Here is a 23,568-nt window from a genome sequence, read left to right on the forward strand (position 1 = left end):
CAGCTGACCGACGGCAAAGCCATTGCCGTCGGTGGATCCCCCCTTTGCCGTCTGCCATGCCAGACGGCAAATTTCTGAATTTCAGTAGTGCTTCATAAATTATTGTTACCGGTGAGACCTATCAGCATCCCCAAGCTTAATTCCTATCGTCCTCGAGTGGGTGAATGATAAGAGAAATAATTTAAGAAGTTTGAATGCTAGCATAGTATATAAATTTGATCAATGATAATTCCAATCACTTTTTCTGGCATCATAACCAGCAACCTCATACGTCTCCAACGTATCTATAATTTTCGATGGTTTCATCCTATTATCTTGTCAAACTTTGGAAGTTTTGTATGCCTTTTATATATTTTTTGAGACTAAATTATTAACTCAGTGCCAAGTACCAGTTCCTGTTTTTTCCATGTTTTTGACCCCTTTCAGAGGAGGATTTTAAATGGAGTCCAAACGGAACGAAACTGCCAAAAGGATTGTTTCCGAAACAGAAAAAGATCCAGCAGCCTGAGAATCACGGCAGGGGGCCACCAGGGACCCCACAAGCCCCCTCTCAGGCTTGTGGGCTCCCTGGGCCTCCTCTGCCCTAGGTATTTCACCTATTAATTCCCTAAAATCCCCAAAAAAATCAGGAGATCATCAAAAGTACTTTTCCGCCACCGCAAGCTTCTGTCTCCGCAAGATCCCATCTGGGGCATGTTCTGGTGCCCTGCCGAAGGGGGGGATTCGGATACGGAGGGCTTCTTCATCAACACCATGACCTCTCCTATGATGCGTGAGTAGTTCACCATAGACCTACGGGTCCATAGCTAGTAGCTAGATGGCTTCTTCTCTCTCTTGGATCTTCAATACAAAGTTCTCCATGATCTTCATGGAGATCTATCCGATGTAATCTTCTTTTGCGGTGTGTTTGTCGAGATCCGATGAATTGTGGATTTATGATCAGATTCTCTATGAATCTTATTTGAGTTTCTTCTAATCTCTCTTATGCATGATTTCATATCCTTGTAATTCTCTTCAAGTTGTGGGTTTTGTTTGGCCAACTAGATCTATGATTCTTGCAATGGGAAAAGTGCTTGGTTTTGGGCTCATACCGCGCGGTGATCTCACCCAGTGACAGAAGGGGTAGAGAGGCACACATCGTGTTGTTGCCATGAAGGGTAAAAAGATGGGGTTTTCATCATTGGTTTGAGTTTATCCCTCTACATCATGTCATCTTTCTTAAGGCGTTACTCTGTTCGTCATGAACTCAATACACTAGATGCATGCTGCATAACTGTCGATGTGTGGAGTAATAGTAGTAGATGCAGAAAGTATCGGTCTACTTGTGTCGGACGTGATGCCTATATGTATGATCATTGCCTTAGATATCGTCATGACTTCGCGCGGTTCTATCAATTGCTCGACGGTAATTTCTTCACCCATCGTAATATTTGCTATTTTGAGAGAAGCCTCTAGGGAACACTATGCCCCCGGGTCTACTCCACACCATATTTTTAGTCTTACACTTTTCCTTCGTTTCACTTTCCACCTTCAGATCTCATTTTGCAATCAATCTTGAAGGGATTGACAACCCCTTTATAGCATTGGGTGCAAGCTCTTTGTGTTTGTGCAGGTACTCTGGACTTGACGAGATTCTCCTACTGGATTGATACCTTGGTTCTCAAATTGAGGGAAATACTTACTACTCCTGTGCTGTATCGCCCTTTCCTCTTCAAGGGAAAACCAACGCAAGCTCAAGAGACGACAGAAGGTTTCGGTCGACGTAGCACAACCTTTTTTATAAAAATCATCATGGTTGAGTAGAAATCAATTCACATGTCATGGTTCGAACAATGCATTCTCTTGAAATTTAACAATCCATGGTCTTAGTCACCAAAGAACTTCAATGCATCATAAAATCTAAGTAAGAGCTCCACATACTCAATTATCATATAGTATTCTATGATTGCTAATACTCAAGGCATGTTTTTAGAAAAAATAACATACATAGAACAGAGAGAAAAATAGGGAAGTAAAGTTTTGCCTCCAAATATACTTATCATAAAGATAATTGTCAACAATAATGAATCATGATCATAAAGATAATTGTCAACAAGAATGGTTCTTGCCAACTAATAGATTGAGGTTCGAATAAGAAGGTGACTCAACATGCAAAGTAAGTAACATGAAAGTAAGTAGACAGTCCCTTCACAGAGGGAAGCATGGATTTGCAGAGGTTCTAGAGCTCATTATTTGAAAACTGAGAAGAATATATTTTGGGTGGTGTGTCTTTCTTGTCAATGTTACAACAAGAGTTTTCAACATATTCCATGCTAATCAAATTGTTGGCGGTTCCGAAAAAAAATTGAAAATTGACTCCCCGTCAACAATTCAATCACATTCCATGGCTAGCCGTATCCACGGGTGCCTCCAAACAATCAACTTTCTGTTGGGGAATGTTGCATGGGAAACAAAAAAATTCCTACACTCACCAAGAACAATCTATGGAGATCAACAGCTATGAGAGGTAGAGTATATCTACACACCCTTCTAGATTTCTAAGCGGAAGCTTTGAGAAACGTGGTTGATGTAGTCAAACTTATTCATGATACAATCATGAACTGTCTCGCGATTCAATTGCGAATGTCCCGATCAAGTACCAAACGGATGGCACCTCCGCATTCTGCACATATACGGGTTGTTGACGGCTTCACCTCCTTGATCCAATGAGCGATGGTGAAGAAGTAGCTTGAGTTCTCTGGTAGCATGACGGCATGGTGGCGGTGGTGGTGGAGTTGTCCCGCCATGGCTTCGCAAGGCAGTGCCACGATAGAACGAGAGAGAGGAACTATGAGAGAGAGAGAGGAGGGTAGCGCCATGGCTATTTTCAAGTGTGACTGCCCTCCCTCTCCTCTAGAGAGGAGGGGTGGCGCCCTAGGGTTTCCCCCTAGGGTGGGACGGCGGACACCTAGGTGGCTTGGTCCCAAAGTTGGGTGGGGCGCCAACCCACTCTCGGCCGGCCCACCTCCTTGGCCGCATGGGACTTAGGTGGGAGGGGTGGCCAGCCTATCAGGGGATGGTGCACCACGTCTCACAGCCCATGGAGCCCTCCAGGGCAGTGGACCCTCTCGATGGACCCCTAGAACATTTTCGGAACCTCCGTCCCAAAACTTGTAACCTTCCAAAATTCTTCCAGAATTTGAATACGAACTTCCCATATATCAATATTTACCTGTGGACCATTACGAAACTGCTCGTCATGTCCTGGATCTCATCCGGGACTCCGAACAACCTTCGGTCACCAACACAATAACTGAACTATATCTATATCCTCACAGAACGTTAAGTGTGCAGACTCTACGGGTTCGAGAACTATGTAGACATGACCGAGACACCTCTACGATCAATAACCAATAGCAGGACCTGGATGTCCATATTAGTTCCTACATATTATACGAAGATCTTTATCGGTAGAACCATGATGTCAAGTATTCAAGTAATACCGTATGCAGTTCTGTCGAGCCCGTGGTACCCGGGGTACCCAGGCCTGTTGGTCTGTGGCCCCATGCGGATTGCGCTACACAGGCCTGATTCGGCCCGGCGGCGGGCCCAGCAAGCAAGGCCCTCGCGAGGCCCTGCCTCGCGAGGTAAGTGCCAGAGCATTGTTGTCAAGGATCGTGTGAGGCCGCACGCTACAAGGACGCATCTCGAGACCACCTATGAGACCCTCGCGGGGCGGGAATATTAGGGGCGACAAGGCAGGGTCGCATGACCCTGCATCTTCACATGAGAGACACAGGTTGCGCACGCGGCACAGGAGCGGTGCGAGAAGGCACCGATGGAGAGGCTTTCCACTTTCGTGGTAAGGGAGTGTGGCCTGCTGGCGGGCTCCAAAAGAAACTCCCAATGGTTTCCCATTTCGTGCAAGAGGACGAAGGCTTGGGGCTCGGCACGACGGAGGTCACCCTCGAGCCCGCCAGCGCATCACAGCGAAGAGCTTTGGCAGGCGAAGACAACCTTTTACAGGGTGGACTGTAGTCTTGTCCCCTTTCGAAATGGCCGTTGTGGGAACCCTTCCAGCTAAGTGTTTTTTTGGGGGGAGAGAGGACCAGGGCCTATATAAGAGAGTGGACCAGCCTCCGTAGGAGGGCATCGGCTCCATTAGGCCAAGAATGGACCTTGTACTCACTCTCTCTCACACAAGCAATCCACACACACATGGGTAGGGTTTTGAATCACAACGTGGCTTGAACATGGGTAAACTGTGCGTGTGTTCCTGTTCATCTTCCTTATATCAAGATATCGGAGTGTCGATGCGACGTTAAGAGGCATAATAGGGCATGGGAGCAAGTGCACGTCCAGTTTCGTCTCAGGCTTCACCGACCCCATGGCTGACGCTTGTCGTGCGTGCCCTGAGCACACGGTGCCGGATGGCCGTCACCGACCCACCAGCGTTGAGGCCACCACCGACGTTGCCCGCGTTGTGTATGGGCAACAAGGCCCCCGCAACACCTAGTGCGGCAGGGCGGCCGCTTTGCCGCGTCCTCCGCGGCATCCTCCTCAGCTTGTGTCCACGTGGGGGACCTGAATGCGTAGGGCAAACTGCTCATGGCAAGCGAAATGCTACTCAGTCGGCCAACGGACGGAGGCTACGACGCTTGGCCAGACCAAATCACCGAGATCGTCACCATCGCTAGGAGGGCCCTGGCGCCCTACATACGGCTTCAGCCCTAGTACCACAAGCTAGGTTCAAACCTGACGGCGCGCGCGCGAGGGTAGGCTAGTTGGCTGGCCTTTGGGCCGGCCCAGTCCCAGTCCCAAGCCAAGCCAGGCCAGGGTCTGTATCCTTTTTCTTTTCATTTTAAACCTGAGGTTAAATGATTTTTATGATAAGATGTAACCAGTGTAAAAATATAACTTTTCCACTATTATTCTTCTAAAAATGTGTAGTATTTAACAGAACCATTGGTTGAATTTTTGCAGCAACTATTCTATTTTATAATAATAAAAGGATTAAATTGGAATAGTTTTGGTTCTGTTAAGTTGATTTTCTAAAAGTTCCTTCACTAAAAACAGAAGTAAATATTTTTAAAATAACAACCTGGATTTATCAGAAATAACCAACATTTTTAAAATGAGTTGTGATGTGTTTTGGATTGAGCTACTTATTATTTTATTCTATATACGAAGATAAAAAACCTGTGTGACGAAGGAGTCGGAGCGGAAGACCTCGAAGACCCCAGATACCTAGCTCACCAAGGCAAGCAACCCTTTGACCATGTCTGAGCATATGTTATGATGCATGCTAGTGTAGAAAACATTTCCATTGCATATGAAATTAAGTATCGGTAAATCATTGAAGTATGTTACTGATGGCTCCTCTGGAGCACATGCATTGAGCTTGATCCTACCACCTATGAGGGTCATGCTAATATCATGTTGACAAGTAAAGTTAGAATAGTACTAGAATGAGCATGATGATGACATAAATCAAAGGTTTATGAAAACCCCGTCAGGTGCCACTAATGCCCGAGGGTGATGATGAGTTAGGTGGCCACTTTTGGTGAAGTGGTGCACCGGGTATTTGTGTGAGTATGGTTTCGGAAATGGGATTATATTTATGATGTGTCGATCGTCCCAACCTTACATGTACGACCACGTTACCCTTTTATGGGATGGGTCTATGTTGATTACTCTGGTCGATGCTAGAAAAGAGCCACATTACTAGTGGCGGGAGTGATGTGTGGTTACTCTTGTGATGGGGTCGTGCCAGGTAGGGAGACTATGTCGTTTTTACGTGTTCCAGGCACACCATTGGTCCCCGCATGGTTGAAACTGTCCAGAGTTGGTGCTCGTAATACGTACAACATGTGGGCTGGGTACCAATCGAGTTGACCTCGTTGTCTAGTATCGTCAGGGGAAAGGCATTGATCGGGTACTTACCTCGGGTATGTTATATACCGCGAGTCGTGGATGTCACGGAAGTTTCCTGGATCTCGTCGGTCCAGCATACTACCTCTGTAGAGTGTAAAACTATTCGAATAGTCGTGTCCACGGTCAAGGACAGTTGGGTAATCCTCCTTAAACTGCGTCCAGTCGTTTCCGCATAAACCAAGTGTGTGTGAGTATATGGCAAACGGTGTTTCATGAGAGAGTTGATATGACCAAGTATGGTGACTTGGCATATAGGGTGAACCCGGAGTGTTCAGCACTCGACAGATATATATATTGGTATATGTAACCTGTTCTTCAAATTCACCATTTAGCTTATACTCATGACCATGTTATTTATAACATGTTATAGTCCACCAAAGATGCATATTATTGTTATCCTTCACTTGCATTGTTCATATCATGTGTTGTTTGCGAGTACATTCAAGAGTACTCATTGGCTTGCCACTGGTTATATTATTGACGAGACATAGAAGGACCAGAGTTTGGAGATGAGTACGTCTTTGGAGACGCCCCTGCGAACTGGGACACTTCCCAGTCATAATGCCTGTTGGTGTAGGCTGATGGCATGGGCACCCACTTAGCCCTAAGATTTCCGCTACCAGTTATATCAGTGGGATTTGGCCTTATAGGCCCTACCTTGTGAACTTGACCATTCGGTCACGTGATGTAATAATTATCTATTTGGATGTAAGACTCTTAATATTCGGTATCTATGTGTTCGGTGAGCATTGATCTCTCGCATCACTAAGCACGTTCATTCGACGATCTTAACTCGTAAGTGGGGGTCCCCACACAACTGGTATCAGAGCCATCCTGACTATAGGAAGCCTTAGGTAGCATGGACGATAGCCGAGACGAATAGTGCACCTAAACCTTAACATGAGATTTCTGCACCCACTAAAAAATTTCTAACCCTCTCTCCCTAGACCTTGTAGATGGCCGCCATACCTGAGATGCTTCTGGAAACGGGCTTTCCCCTACTTTTGGGTGATTGCCTCGAGAAGTGCCAAGTACGCCGCACGCCCATCTGCCTCTACCATGAGCACTGGGTCAACGCCGACACCAAGGAATATCACGTGGATGTGATAGTGAAAGCTAATGACTCTCCGACTAGTTGGTTCTTCGAAAGACCACGGATGGAGGATTTGATGTTGGCAGTGGAGACAGCCGCACGAGAGGCGCTCGTGTATCTCTGCGACATCCTTCCGAGAGGTGGCTAACGAGCCAGCTACTCGTCACCTACCTTTTATTAAGGATGGGATAGACGGGAGTTGGACACTCAACCCATCTTCTGAGGACGGGATGCCATAAAGGTTTCAGACCTACTTAAGCCTCTCCTCCAACACTTTGACACACCTTTTTATCAAGGAATCAACAAAGATTCGCCAAGAGCTGCACCAAGTCAAGGATCTGCTCTGCATTGAGAAGATGAAGACCTACAAGGTGAAGCTGGAAGGAGCACCCGAAGGACGATAAGGCTTGCTTTCCGAGGAGGAGTAGCACCGCTTCAGGCCATCTATTCAGAGTCGCCGCCTAACCGCAGAAGAGTACACTGACATCTTCGTTGCCTTGCCAACCAAGAGACGCCGATATGGACCGCTTCCTTCTCCCAATCCTCTGAAGGAGGAAAGTACCGATGAAGACGAATATGAAGACCCTGTAGAACCCACCTACGAAACCGAGCAGTCAGCCTCATAGAATTACGACTTAGGCAGTTAGGAGATTTCCCAAGCCTAGTATGTTTGTGTATCGGTTAATGCGAACCATGATGTTGTGAGCATCTTGAATGCAAGTCGCATTCTGCCTTAGGCAGCTTGTAAGCGACTACATCACTTGATTTAATCTAATGCATTAGTCTTTTCCAAAAATCTTTGGCTTAAACATCTCACACCAGCACAGCACCAGACCCCCTTTACTAGAGCATCCTCCCTTATGATTCCAGCCAGTTCGGCAAATTGACCTGCCTACTCGCCTGACAGGATGGTGATTGCAACTCGCACCAGCACCTTCGGCAACCCCGGCTCTGCCTCTTCAGGTCAGCAACAGGGAACCGGAGGGGACTCTCAAGCTGGAGATCACCACGAGCAGCAGCAAGACGATGTTCCACCGCCACCGCCTCCTCCTGAAAGCTTGACTATGGCTCATTTCCTGCAAGCTCTCCATGAGGAACTACAAGCCAATAATGCCGCTATTCAGCAGCTGGCTCATATCTTGGTGAACAACCCGCTACAGAACAAGAATGGTAATGGTCGCTCTACTCTCTCTGAGTTCATGCAAACTATGCCACCCATATTCACGGACACGACTGAACCATTGGATGCCGATGACTGGATCCGTACTATCGAAGACCTCCTCGCGCTGGTCAAATGCACTCACGATCGTGAGAAAGTCCTCTATGCTTCTCACTGTCTCGGAGGCACAGCCAGAGCTTGGTGGGATGGACGTCAGATCATGTGAGCAGGACAAGCATCACCTCGGCAATGTTCAACGAAGGATTCCATGCCGCTCACATTCCTCCCGGAATGATGACCATTAAGAAGCACGAATTCTGAGCCTTAAGGCAAGGCAGTGGATCCGTCAAGGAGTATTTGCAGAAGTTCAACCTTCTGTCAAGATATCCATCAGAAGATGTCAACACTGAGGCCGCTAAAGTAGAATGCTTTATGGAAGGACTGTAGCAGTCACTCCAGTATCAACTGGTTGTTTGTGAATGCCAGACCTTCAGCGATCTGGTTAACAAGGCCCTTATGTTGGAGGATAAGCGTCGTGCAATGGACGACACCCGTAAGCGCAAGCTGATGGGTAGTGGAGGACCTAGTAATCCGAAGCCACGCCCATGGCAGTCAGCTCCAGCAAGACCCAGTTATCAGCAGCATCAGTACAAGTCTCCAACATTTCGCCAGAACTACCACCCTCAGCAGCAAGTCAACACCAAGCCAGCATTCAACCCACCGAACAACAGCGGAGTTAAGACCAACCTTCCAGCACAAGTTACCTGTTTTGGATGTGGACAGACAGGGCACTATTCCAGGTAGGGTCCCAACAAGAAGCCCGACGCACCGCACCCTGACTCCATGACAGCAGACCTTCCCCTGCAACAGCACCAGAAGAATGCTGCTAGCACTCTCCGGCAATCGAAACTAGAAGAATGTTGTTGACGGCCCACCAGCGTGTGGGATGGTAGCAGTTTCCGAGGGTGGAGTATTCAACCCAAATTTTGTTTGTTTGCCAGACAGGAGGTGACAAGATACTCTCGAGTATTAGCGGCTGAATTTATGAGATTCCACCACACCTAAAAGATTAGTATCTGCAAGCAAAGTATCAGTAGCAAAGTAGTATGATAACAACGATGTCAAAAATGATCTGTTGACGCCAGACTATTCCTAACGATTGTATCAATGGTGCCAAGTTGCCTCGTTGACGGAAATTGTCAGTTCCCGTCAACGACCAGCGAATCAAAATTGTAGCAGGTAGCAGCAGTGTAACGAGCAATAGCAGTGGCAAGGAACAGCAGTAGTGACAGAAGTAGCAAGTAGCAAAAGTAGCGAGCGACAGTAGCAGCAGAGCAAGACAAGTAACAGCAACAGCAACAGCAACAGTAGTAACAGCAACAGAGCAAGAGAAGTAACAACAGTAGTAGAACGAACTCGTAGGCAATGGGTCGGTGATTTGTTTGGATGATATTCATCATTCAACAGTTATAACACGAAGAGATATGTGGCTAGCTCCCGTTCGTCAATGTGATGTAGGCATGCATTCCGTGTGTCGTCATACGTGCTTAGGAAAGGAAACTACGGGATATTAAGGTTCTCCTTTTAATAAAGAACCGGACCAACGCATTAGCCCTTGGTGAACACATGAACTCCTCAAACTATGGTCATCACCGGAAGTGGTTCCGGTTATTGTCACTCCGGGGTTGCCGGGTCATAACACATAGTAGGTAACTTCAACTTGCAAGATCGGATCTAAAACACACATATATTGGTGGCGACATAATAATTTCAGATCTGAAATCATGGCACTCGGGCCCTAGTGACAAGCATTAAGAATGGCAAAGTAGTAGCAACATCAATCTCAGAACATAGTGGATACTAGGGATCAATCCCCATCAAAACTAACTCGATTACATGAGAGATCTCATCCTACTCATCACCAACCAACGAGCCTACGAATAGATTACTCACGAACGACGAAGAGCTTCATAGAATTGGAGAGGGAAGAAGGTTGATGATGATGATGGCGACGATTTCCCCTCTCCGGAGCCCAAAACGGACTGCAGATCTGCCCTCCAGATGGAGAACAGGTTGTGGCGGTGCCTCTGTATCACAAACGCGATGAAATCTTCTCTTTTTATTTTTTCTGGGACGAAAGTGAACTTATAGAGCTGAGATTGGGGGCGGCAGAGCCACATGGGCCCCACAAACTTTCCATCCGCCACCAGGGGGTGGCGGCTTGAGGGCTTGTGGCCCACTGGCCCACCCCCTCAGGTGGATCTTTGCGCAGGTATTTTTCATATTTTCTAAAAATAATCTCATAAATTTTCAGGACGTTTGGAGATCTTTGATTTCTGCACAAAAACAACACCAAGGCAATTATGCTGAAAACAGCGTCAGTCCAGGTTAGTTCCATTCAAATCATGCAAATTAGAGTCCAAAACAAGGGCAAATGAGTTTGGAAAAGTAGATACGATGGAGACATATCAACTCCCCCAAGCTTAAAACCTTGCTTGTCCTCAAGTTAACCACAAAAGTAGATACGATGGAGACGTATCAACTCCCCCAAGAAAAACTTTGACAAACTCTGTTTGATACTGTTGTTGCTACTATGTCTAACTCATAACCAGAATTTCACCAAGATCACAAGTTAACCACATAAGCAAGTGACACAAAGGTCTCACGGTAAACTAATATCAATGGCATAATCAGCTAACAGGCAAATAATAATGAGTTTCGAATACCAACACTTCAATCAAAACAAGCATGAAGCAATATGAATAGGTGGTATCTCGCTAGCTCTTTTTGAGACCGCAAAACATAAATGCAGAGCACTTTCAAAGATCAAGGGCTGACTAAACATTATAATTCCTAGCAACGAAGATCCATTCATAGTCATACTCAATATCAATCAAAAGTAAAGCATAAAAATGACAGAGGTTCTCTCTAATTGGTGCTTATATAAGAGGAGGATGACTCGACAGGAAAATTAATAGACAAGCCCTTCGCAGAGGGAAGCATTGATTTACAGAGGTGCCAGAGCTCAAGCTTTGAAAACAGAGATAATAATTTTGGGTGGCATGCTTTCATTGTCAACGCAATGACCAAGAGTTCTCAATATCTTCCATGCTACTCATGCTATAGGTGGTTCCCAAACAGAAAAGTAAAGTTTTAACTCCCCCACCACCAATCAATCACACTCCACGGCTACCCGAATCCTCGGGTACCGTCCATACTAACATCAATCCAGGGGAGTCTTGTTTTACAGTTATGTTTTCGATTTAAGCGTGGAACTGGGCATTCCAATTACCGGCCCCTTTCTCGTGAATGAAAGTGAATAAACACATGTCGAGGATAACACTCCTAGCATGGAAGATACCAATAGCCCCCTGTCACCACATGAGCAGTTCGGGCATGCAAAACAGATTATTTCTTGAAGGTTTAGAGAGTGGCAAATGCAAATTTACTTGGAACGGCAGGTAGATACCGCAAATAGGTAGGTATCATGGACTCTCATGGAAAAACTTTTGGGTTTATGGAAGTGGATGCACAAGCAGTATTCCGCTTAGTACAAGTGAAGGCTAGCAAAAGACTGGGAAGCGACCAACTAGAGAGCGATAACAGTCATCAAGATGCAATGAGTTTGACTAACATTGAATGCAAGCATGAACAAGATATAAATCACCATGAACACGAACATCATAGAGGCTATGTTGATTTTGTTCCAACTACATGTATGAATATGCGCCAAGTTAAGCCACTTGAATCATTCAAAGGAGAATACCATCCTATCATACTACATCATAGTCATCTCAAAATCTATGTTGGCATTCAAGACAAACCATTATAAGCTCCTAGCTAAATAAGCATGGCATCAGAAACTATGATCTCTAAGTTCTCATTGCAAACATGGTTCTCTCACAACAAAGCTGAATCTGGTTTGACAAGGTAGTCATATTTACAAAAATAAAATAGATAGAGTTCATACCAGCTTTTCAGTTTCAGTCACTTCATCATATATCATCATTATTGCCTTTCATTTGCACGATCGAACGATGTGAACAATAATAAGAGCATTGGACTAAGCTGAATCTGCACGCAAACACAAAGGAGAAGACAAAGTAATATGTCTCTTTGAAAGCTAAACAAGTATGCATGCAAGAACCACTAAACATTGTAACCAATATCTTCTACCTTGACCCAAAGAAAAAGAAAACTATTTACACGGGAAAGCTCCCAACAAGCAAAAGAAGAATGAAAAATCTTTTTTGGTTTTCTCAAAAGGACACAAAACAAGAAAACAAGAAAATGAAAATAAACTAGCATGGATAATACAGTGGCAAAGTGTGAACACCGGCTAACAAAGTGAAATCATAAGCATGAATGTAAAGTCAGTGAGAACATGTACTCCCCCAAGCTAAGGATTTTGGCCTTGGTTGGTCTACTCCCATGGATGGTCTTGGAGAAACGCAAAATCATAGTGGGTGTTATACGGGAGTGCTGCGGCCACTGCATCAATAGCTGCCTCACGTAGTCGAGCAGCCGTCGCCTCCCTATCATACTCCTCTGCCTCTCCTATGGTGATGTAGTATCTTCGTTTTACCTGAAAGTCAAAGAAAGTAGGAGCAGGAAGGGTAATATGGAAAACACGCTGTCGGTTAAATATCAAGCGGTATAGGAGGGATCCATGATCTCTCTCAAGGAACTGGTAGCGTGTTAGAGCGACATGATCAAGGTAGGCTGTACGGAGAGGAGGGTCTTCTGAACGGATGGATATTCAAGAAAATTTGCTAAGCGTGTAGCATGAACTCCACCAAAGAAATCCCCCTCAGTCGCATTATTATTCAGCCTCCTTGCTATTATAGCTCCCATATTGAAGCTCATCTCACCTGTTACTGCGCTATTAAGGATACTAAGGTTAGAAGCGCATAGGTGACAATGTGCACCCTTGCGGTTAATGCACCTAGCTATGAAGAGGGCAAAGTAGTGCAAGGCAGGGAAATCGATGCTTCCTATGGTGGCTTGCGTGATGTCTCTGGTTTCTCCAACAGTTATACTGGAGACAAAGTCTCTGACCGAAGACTTAGAAGGATCATTAATATTACCCCCATCGGATATCTTGCAAATCCTACTAAAATCCTCCAAATCCATGGCGTAGGATTTATCGTACATATCAAACAGTATGGATGAGTCACGGCCAACTTTAAATTTATATCTACGCACAAAAGAGGCAGTGAGCATAGCATACTGTTCACATTTATCTGAGAGGAATTCTTCTAACCCGGCATTGGGGACAAGTGCATCAAACTCATCCTTGAAGCCTGCTTCGATCATGAACTCATCGGAAAGCCATTCACATGGTTGTACCGGTGCGTCCCTTAGTTGAAAAGGTTTGGGCTCCCGAAAAGAAAGATGGGGACCCTTCTTACTTGAGGAACCACCATGAAACTTCCTCCTGAACATAATTTCCTTTTGCTGAAATTTTTGAAGTCAAAGAGAAAATGAATGAAGACCAACCACACCTTGTAGCAACTACTCCTACTAGTGACTAGAGACCGTATCACGTGCTAAAACTACTTGGGACCAGCTAAAATCAACATTTCTAGCTCAAGAACAGGGTCACCAAGGTAGCAAGAATCCGCGAAGGATAAAGCACTAGAGCAAAAACTAATTGTACCAATGGAGGAGTCACTTACCAAGGAGTAATTTCCCCAAAACGGTTCGGAGAATGGTGCTTTGAGCAAGGAGATCGAAAATCACAGCCAAAAGAGCAAGAACACGGGTTTGAGCTGTGAAACAATTTTTTCTAGAGGTGGAAGAAGAGGTTGGGAGCTGGAATGAGTGGAGGGGGTCCCTGTGGGCCCCACAAGCTTGCTAGCCGCCACCATGGGGGGTGGCGGTGGCAGGTCTTGTGGCCCACTATTCAGGCCCCCAGGCCATCTCTCAGTCCCAGTAATTTTCAAATATTCTAGAAAAAATCATATTAAATTTCCAGGACCATCGGAGAACTTTTATTTTCCAGGTATTTTTCTCGGGGATGCTAAAACAGAAAACAGGGAGAACTAAACTAAATCTATCATTTTTCTTCTAAGCCACAGAAAATGAAAGCTCAAAACAGAGGTATGTGACTCTTTGATTCATCCATTTCATGGTCATCGAAAGAAATCCGTCAATGGCGTTGATCAAGTCCTCATGACAAAACCTTTTCGAATCGCAAGAGAGAACGGAGAATTTTCGAATAACCACTAAGTCACCTCACTGGGGATATGTATCTCCCCAACAAGCAAATCATACTTCATCTTGACATGAGGAATAGGGCATTCAAAGCTCCCAATAAGAATCGATGAAGTTTTTTCGATAGCATTGCTGCAATGTACTTGATATCGTTTCTTTGGATAGTGCACGGTATGCTCATTACCGTTGACATGGAAAGTGACATTGCCCTTGTTGCAATCTATAACAGCCCCTGCAGTGTTTAAAAAGGGTCTTCCGAGGATGACAGCCATGGCATCGTCCTCGGGAATATCCAAGATAACAAAGTTTGTTAAGATAGTGGTGTTAGCAACCACAACAGGCACATCCTCGCAAATGCCGATAGGGAAGCAGTTGATTTGTCGGCCATTTGTAGAGAAATTTTAGTGGGTGTCAACTTATCCAATTCAAGTCTACGATAACGAGAGAGCGGCATAACACTAACACTGGCTCCAAGGTCACACAAGGCAGTTCTTACGTAGTTTCCTTTAATGGAGCAAGGTATAGTGGGCACTCCGGGATCACCGAGTTTCTTAGGAGTTCCACCTTTAAAAGTGTACTTGGCAAGCATGGTGGAGATCTCAAGATCTGGTATCTTCCGTTTATTAGTCACGATATCTTTCATGTACTTGGCATACGGGACATTTTGAGCATATCAGTTAACCGCATCTCCAGAAAGACGGGTCTTATCATCTCAACGAAGCGCTCAAAATCATCATCATCCTTTTTCTTGGATGGATTAGGAGGAAAGGGCATAGATCTCTGAACCCATGGCTCCCTTTCTTTACCATGCTTCCTAGCAGTGAAGTCATTCTTATCGTATCTCTTAGGTTGTGGGCTAACAAGATTAACCGTAGGTTCAATCTCCACATTCTCATCATTGCTAGGTTGAGCATTATTAGGAACATCATTGTCCACATTGTCACCAGGTTCTTGTTCATCACCAGATTGTGTTTCACCATCAGACGTAGAAATATCATTAGGTTTTTCAGGTGTGACAGTATTTGGTGAACTGGCATGTAGGTTTCTATCATCCTTCTTCTTCTCCTTAGGATGACTAGGTGCATCAGCATTGATTCCTTGAGAATCTTGATCAATTCTCTTAGGATGACCTTGAGGATACAAAGGTTCCTGAGTCATTTTGCCTCCTCTCGTAATGACTCTGACAGAGTTGTCATTTAATTCATTGAGCAAGTCATTTTGAGCTTTAAGTACTTTTTCTACCTGAGTAGTAATCATAGAGACATGTTTACTCAGAAGCTTCAGATCATTGACATTTCTGTCTACACAAGCACTTAAATGGCTAAGCATACGAGTACTTTGTGCCAAATGTCTGCTAACATAATCATTGAAACTCTGTTGTTTGGCAACAAAGTTGTCAAATTCATCAAAGCATAGGCTAGAAGGTTTGTCAAAAGGAATATCACTCTCATCAAACCTACGCAGAGAATTCACTTCTACTACTTGTATCGGGTTATCGAGACCATGAATCTCTTCTATAGGTGGTAGATTTTTGACATCTTCAGATCTAATGCCTTTCTCTTGCATATATTTCTTGGCTTCTTGCATATCTTCGGGACTGAGGAATAGAATACCTCTTTTCTTCAGATTTGGCTTAGGAGGTGGTTCGGGAATAGTCCAAGCATTATGATTGATCAAGATGTTATTCATTAGGATCTCAACTTGTTCTACAGTTCGTTCCCTAAAAACAAAACCGGCACAAATATCTAGGTGGTCTCTAGAGGTATCGGTAAGTCCGTTATCGAAGATATCAAGTATCTCGTTCTTCTTAAGAGGGTGATCAGGCAAAGCATTTTGTAGTTGGACAAGCCTCCCCCAAGCTTGTGGGAGACTCTCTTCTCGGAGTTGAGCAAAGTTGTATATTTCCTGCAAGGCAGCTTGCTTCTTATGGGCAGGGAAATATTTCTCACAGAAGTAATAGACCATATCCTAGGGACTACTCACACATCCAGGAGCAAGAGAGGTGAACCAGGCTTTAACATCATCCTTTAAAGAGAAAGGAAACAGCTTAAGGATGTAGTAGTGGCGAATCTTCTCCTCACTAGTGAAAAGGGTGGCTATATCGTGTAGTTTGGCAAGACGGGCTACGACCGTCTCAGACTCATAACCGTGGAAAGGATCAAATTCGACTAGAGTGATTGTCTCAGGATCGAAAGAGAATTCATAATCCTTATCGGTGATAAAGATAGGTGAAGTGGCAAACTTCGGGTCGTATTTCATCCTAGGTTTCAGAGATTTTTTCCTTCCACTTGAGAAGTAATTTCTCAGCGTCATAGGCATCCTTACATGCAAGAAAATCATGAGTTATCTCTCCCTCCATAACGTAACCCTCAGGTATATCAGGCAATTCATATCTAGGAGAGCTAGATCTAACAGGAGGAAAAGCAGGTTCTATCTCAATAGTATCGGCAGTTTCAGAAGCATCACGAGCATTGGGAGTAACTCTAGCAATATGAGCATTAAGGAACACCCCTAGTGGAACATCAGGCAAAGTAGTATCTCTAGCAGTATCAAGCATAGCATCTCTAGCGGTATCAAGCATAGCATCTCTAGCAGTAGCATCATAAGCATCATCAAGCACAGGCGACATATCAAGGTTTCTAGCAGGAGGTGAAGTCGCAAACTTACTCATAACTGAAGGTGAATGAAGTGCAGAGCTAGATGGAAATTCCTTACCTCCCCTCGTAGTTGAGGGCAAGACTTTGGTTTTTGGATCCTTCAGATTCTTCATAGTGATTAGCAGATATAAATCCCAAGTGACTCAGAGAATATAGCAATACCTCCCTGGCAACGGCGCCAAAAAATGCTGACTCCGTGACAGGAGACCTTCCCCTGCAACGGCACCAGAAGAATGCTGCTAGCACTCTCCGGCAATCGAAACTAGAAGAATGTTGTTGATGGCCCACCAGCGCGTGGGATCATAACAGTTTTCGAGGGTAGAGTATTCAACCCAAATTTCTTGGTTCGCCAGACAGGAGGTGAGAGCATACTCTCGAGTATTAGCAGCTGGATTTATCAGATTCAACCACACCTGAAAGATTAGTATCTGCAAGCAAAGTATCAGTAGCAAATTAGTATGATAACAACAGTGTCAGAAACGATCTGTTGACGGCAGACTATTCCTAGCGATTGTATCAATGGCGCCAAGTTGCCTCGTCGACGGAAATTGTCACTTCCCGTCAACGACCAGCGAATCAAAATTGTAGCAGGTAGAAGAAGTGTAACGAGCAATAACAGTGGCAAGGAACAACAATAGTGACATTAGTAGCAAGTAGCAACAGTAGCAAGTGACAGTAGCAGCAGAGCAAGACAAGTAACAGCAACAACAACAGTAGTAACAGCAGCAGAGCAAGACAAGTAACATCAGTAGTAGGAGGAACACGTAGGCAATGGGTCGGTGATTTGTTTGGATGATATTCATCATGCAACAGTTATAACACGGAGAGATATGTGGCTAGCTCCCGTTCGTCAATGTGATATAGGCATGCATTCTGTGTGTCGTCATACGTGCTTAGGGAAAAGAACTTGCATGACATCTATTGTCCATCCCTCCCGTGGCAGTGGGGTCCAAAAGGAAACTACGGGATATTAAGGTTCTCCTTTTAATAAAGAACCAGACCAACGCATTAGCACTTGGTGAACACATGAACTCCTCAAACTATGGTCATCACCGGGAGTGGTTCCGGTTATTGTCACTCCGAGGTTGCCGGGTCATAACACATAGTAGGTAACTACAACTTGCAAGATCGGATCTAAAACACACATATATTGGTGGCAACATAATAATTTCAGATCTGAAATCATGGCACTCGGGCCCTAGTGACAAGCATTAAGCATGGCAAAGTAGTAGCAACATCAATCTCAGAACATAGTGGATACTAGGGATCAATCCCCATCAAAACTAACTTGATTACATGATAGATCTCATCCTACTCATTACCGCCCAGCGAGCCTACGAATAGATTACTGATGAACGACGAAGAGCTTCATGGAATTGGAGAGGGAAGAAGGTTGATGATGACGATGGCGACAATTTCCCCTCTCTGGAGCCCAAAACGGACTCCAAATCTGCCCTCCAGATGGAGAACAGGTTGTGGCGGCGCCTCCGTATCGCAAACGCGACGAAATATTCTCTTTTATTTTTTCCAGGACGAAAGTGAACTTATAGAGCTGAGATTCGGGCGGCAGAGCCACGTGGGCCCCACAAGCTTGCCATCCGCCACAAGGGGGCTCGCGGCTTGAGGGCTTGTGGCCCACTGGCCCACCCCCTCAGGTGGCTCTTTGCGCAGGTATTTTTCATATTTTCCAAAAATAATCTCTGTAAATTTTAAGGACGTTTGGAGAACTTTGATTTCTGCAAAAAAACAACACCAAGGCAATTCTGCTGAAAACAACGTCAGTCCAAGTTACTTCCATTCAAATCATTCAAATTAGAGTCCAAACCAAGGGCAAAAGAGTTTTGAAAAGTAGATATGATGGAGACGTATCACACCCCAATGTGCCAAACCTAGGCCAAGGAGCACCAGGCAGGAACCAAGCTCCCCGCAACCAGCAGTATCACAGCAGGGGGCGGATCAATCATATATCTGCAGAAGAGGCACAGGAAGACCCAGGCTACATTCTGGGTACGTTCCTTGTCAACTCCACCCCAACAACAATATTGTTTGATTGTGGTGCTTCACGTCCTTTTGTTACACAAAGATTTGCGGAAAAATGTGGTGTGAATCCTACTCTGCTTAACGGGAAAATGGCAATCCAAACCCCGGGAGCAGTGTCAAGGACCAACCTAGGGTGTAGGAAGGTCGGGATTGTTATCAATGGGATAAGCTTCTCAGCAGACCTCATTGTCATTAAGTCACAAGGCCTAGAAGTAATTCTCGGCATGGATTGGTTGGCCTAACACCAGTGCATCTTGGACTGTGCCAATAGGGCTATTACCATGACAAGCGACCAAGGGGTCAAAGTCAAGTATGTCTCTGAGCCAGTAACCACTCGAGTACCACAAGTTAACATCCTGTCAAGAGAAGAGCTGGACCAAGTGTCGATAGTCTGTGAGTACCCGGACGTCTTTCCTGATGAGCTACCAGGGATGCCTCCTGACCGAGACATCGAGTTAATCATTGAGATCATGCCTGGATCAAGTCCTATCTATAAGAAGCCTTTGAGGATGGGATCCAAAGAGCAAGCACGGCTGAAGAAGCATCGTGTCAAAGAAGGATGGAACTATCAGACTCTACGTCGATTCCCGTTCTCTCAATGAAGTCACGATCAAGAACAAGTATCCACTCCCCAAGATTGAAGACTTGTTTGACCAGTTAAATGGGGCCAAGGTATTCTCCAAGATCGATCTCTGATTTGGATATTACCAACTAAAGATCCGACCTGAAGACATACTCAAGACAGCGTTCATGACCCGGTACGGTCTATACGAGTGCACTGCCATGTCTTTTGGGTTGACTAATGCCACAGCTTACTTGATGTACCTCATGAACAAGGTCTTCATGGAATACTTGGATACGTTTGTCGTCGTATTTATTGATGACATATTAATCTCCTCCAAGTCCGAAGAAGAGCAGAGCAACACTTGAGGTTAGTGTTGGAAAAGCTTCGAGGGCACCAACTTTATGCCAAGTTCAGCAAATGGCAATTCTGGCTGAACAAAGTTAGATTCTTGGTCATACCATGACAGCAAGTGGATTGGCAGTCGATTCCTCCAAGATTACTATGGTAACCAACTGGGAGTCGCCAATCGATGTGAAGGAAGTCAGGAGCTTCCTCGGGCTCGTAGGATACTACCGCAAGTTCGTAGAAGGATTCCCCCGCATCGCTCGACCATGACTCAGCCCTTGAAAAAAGACAAGAAGTTTGAATGGACGCTGGTGTGTGAAGCGAGCTTCCAGGAGTTGAAGAAGAGATTGACTACCGCCCCGGTATTGGCTACTCCAGATATCAGCAAGGAGTTTGTGATATATTATGATGCTTCAAGGACCGGGCTCGGTGGAGTCCTAACACAAGACGGTAGAGTCGTGGTGTATCTGTCGCGGCAACTGCGTCCGCATGAGGAGAATTATGCCACCCATGATCTCGAATTGGCAGCCGTAGTGCATGCTCTAAAGACATGGCGACATTACCTTCTAGGGAAGCGATGTGAAATATATACCGACCACAAAAGTCTGAAGTATATCTTCTCTCAAAGGGAATTTAATATGAGGCAACGAAGATGATTGGAATTAATCAAAGATTACGATCTCAGCATTCATTATCACCCCGGTAAGGCTAATGTAGTGGTTGATGCCTTAGGCAGAAAGACCAGCACCTTAAACGTTATGCTCAAGGAAAGGCTACCCGCGTTATATATGAAGAAATGGAGAACATTGGGTTGGAGCGAGTGGAATCATGATTCCTAGATAACCTTGAAGTCAAACCAACGCTCACTGATGATATCAAGGAGGCCCAGAAAGGGCACAAGAGCATTGAAGGCATCAAGAAGAAGATCCAAGAAGGCAGGGCCCCGGAATTCTTAGTGGATGAGCAAGGAGTAGTGTGGTTTGTGAAACGTTTATGCGTACTCAACAAGGCAAAACTTAAGGACTTTATCCTGGAGGAAGCACATGACACACCCTACTCTATTCACACCGGTGGTACCAAGATGTATCAAGATCTCCGAGAAAGATTCTGATGGCATGGCATGAAGAGGGAAATAGCCTCATATGTTGCCAAGTGCGATGTGTGCCAGCGAGTCAAGGTTGTGCATCAGCAACCTGCTAGACTACTACAACCTCTCCAAGTGCCAGAATGGAAGTGGGACAAGGTCGGCATGGGCTTCGTTACTGGCTTACCGAGGTCTAGCAGAGGCCATGACTCTATATGGGTCATCATCGACCATCTGACCAAGGTGTCTCATTTTATTCCGCTCAGCACCACATTTGGGGGCGACAAGTTGACTAGCCTCTACATTGAGCGTATCGTGAGCCTTCACGGAGTTCCCAAGGAGATTGTGTCCGACCGAGGCACGCAGTTCACCTCAAGATTCTCGAAGAGGTTCTAAGAAGCCCTCGAAACCATGCTTTCTTTTAGCACCGCTTTCCACCCGCAAACGGGTGGACAAACAGAACAAGTAAATCAGATACTCGAAGATATGCTCCATGCTTGTGTCTTGGCGCATGGTGCCAAATGGGAAGACTGTCTGCCTTTCGTTGAGTTCTCATACAACAAAAACTACCAGTCCAGTCTCCAGATGGCCCCATTTGAAGTGTTGTATGGACGAAAGTGCCGCACCCCGCTCAACTAGTCCGAAACCGGTGAAGGGTTGATTTTCCGGCCGGAAGTTCTCCAAGAAGAAGAAGATAAGGTGCAGCTTGTTCGAGAAAACCTAAGAGCAGCCAAGTTGCGAGAAAAGAGCTATGCGGATTCTCACCGCAGAGATGGGGAGTTCATTCCCGGAGACCATGTGTACCTCCGCGACACACCTCTCAAGGGAACCAAGCGTGTCCATGTCAAGGGGAAACTTGCTCCAAGGTTCATTGGACCTTTTAAGATCACGACAAGGCGTGGAGAAGTTGCTTATCAATTGGAGCTACCTCCGGAACTGTCGGGTGTGCACAATGTTTTCCACGTGTCACAACTTCAGAAGTGTCTTCAAGCGCCAAACCGTTCCGATCTTTACAAGGACATTGACCATCAGGCCATTGACCTCCAGCCAGATCTCACTTATCGAGAGAAGCTGATCCGCATCCTAGATAAAGCAGAGCGTTGCACCAGAAGCCGCACCATCAAGTATTTCAAAGTTCAGTGGAGCAACCACACCGAAGCAGAAGCAACCTGCGAGCGGGAAGACTATCTCTAATCTGAGTTTCCGTACCTTTTTAGCACCTAGCTTAGGAATCTCGAGGACGAGATTCTTGTAAGGGGGATAGGTGTGTCACACCCTGTTTTCACTATCACTTTTTCTGTAATTCAAAAATATGAGTTTGTTAAATTTTTTTCAAAACTAATGTTGTGAGTGCCATGATTGCTATTTTATACTTGAATAATTGATTATGTGATATCCCAAACCACATTTCCCATGACTTAATTATTCAAAACCCTTTTTATTATTTCTGGTTAAAGCAAACCCTGCTTTGGGATTACACTACAAGTCCTTGATGGCAAGAATTGTTCTTACCCAAACTTGGTGATCTGGTTCTAGCACCATTTTAGTGCACCAAAACCATATAATAATTATTTTATGAATTATTGTTCTAATTTAATTGCATGTCCATTTCTAAGGCCGGAAATTGTATTCCTATATGGAAAATACTTTTCTACCTTGGAAAATTTTGAGAAAATTTGGAGATGATCAAAAGGACATATATTTTCCATACATAAGATAATCCACCCTATTTATATTATTATTATTTGAGTAAAACCCTGAAAACCCTTTCTGTCTGTTTTGACCTTTTGAAATATTTCAAAAGAAATATTTTCAATAAATTCCTAGAAAATTCCAGTGGTATCCCTAAGACATATTTGGTGCCCATATAAAATTTCACCTTGATCCAAGATGATTAAGGGCACCAAATAGTTGCAAAACCCCTTGTGTCCACATTGAAGTTAGAGAAACTCTAGATAGCAAAATTTGTCCAATGGAGTTGAAACTTTGCAGGAGTGCCTAATACCACAAATAAGGGCTCCATAGAAAAAATGGGATTTGTGGGACTTAATTTGCGCACACTCTCTTTGGAAGGAACTAATCTGGTCATTTGGTGATGTTTTCAAGTTTACAAAGCTCGCCTATCCTCTCTCCCTCTCTCTCGCGGTGAGTCATGGCGGTCCAAAACCACGTCCTAAGACCGTGGTTTCAACCCCAGCCTCTCTCTGCACCCCAATGCACACCATGGTGAATCACCGGCACTCCCGAGTCGGCTCACTGTCGCGGGCCTATATATAGCCTTCCCCTTGCTCCAGCACTCATCAGTCCTCATCGCAGTAACCCAATCACCTCCATAGCTTCTAGTAAGCCAGCAGAGCTCCAGTGCTCGAGATCGACCTAGGCCCCTCCCCCTCGGAGCTCCGGTCGATCTCCAGCTACACGTCGGCTCTTGCGTCCCTCTGCCCCCCCCCAAACCACTCCCCGTGACCACAGGAAGCATTTCCCCCTCTTCCCCGA

Source organism: Hordeum vulgare, chromosome 3H (assembly GCF_904849725.1).
Source record: "Hordeum vulgare subsp. vulgare chromosome 3H, MorexV3_pseudomolecules_assembly, whole genome shotgun sequence".
In the NCBI taxonomy this organism is placed as follows: Eukaryota; Viridiplantae; Streptophyta; class Magnoliopsida; order Poales; family Poaceae; genus Hordeum; species Hordeum vulgare.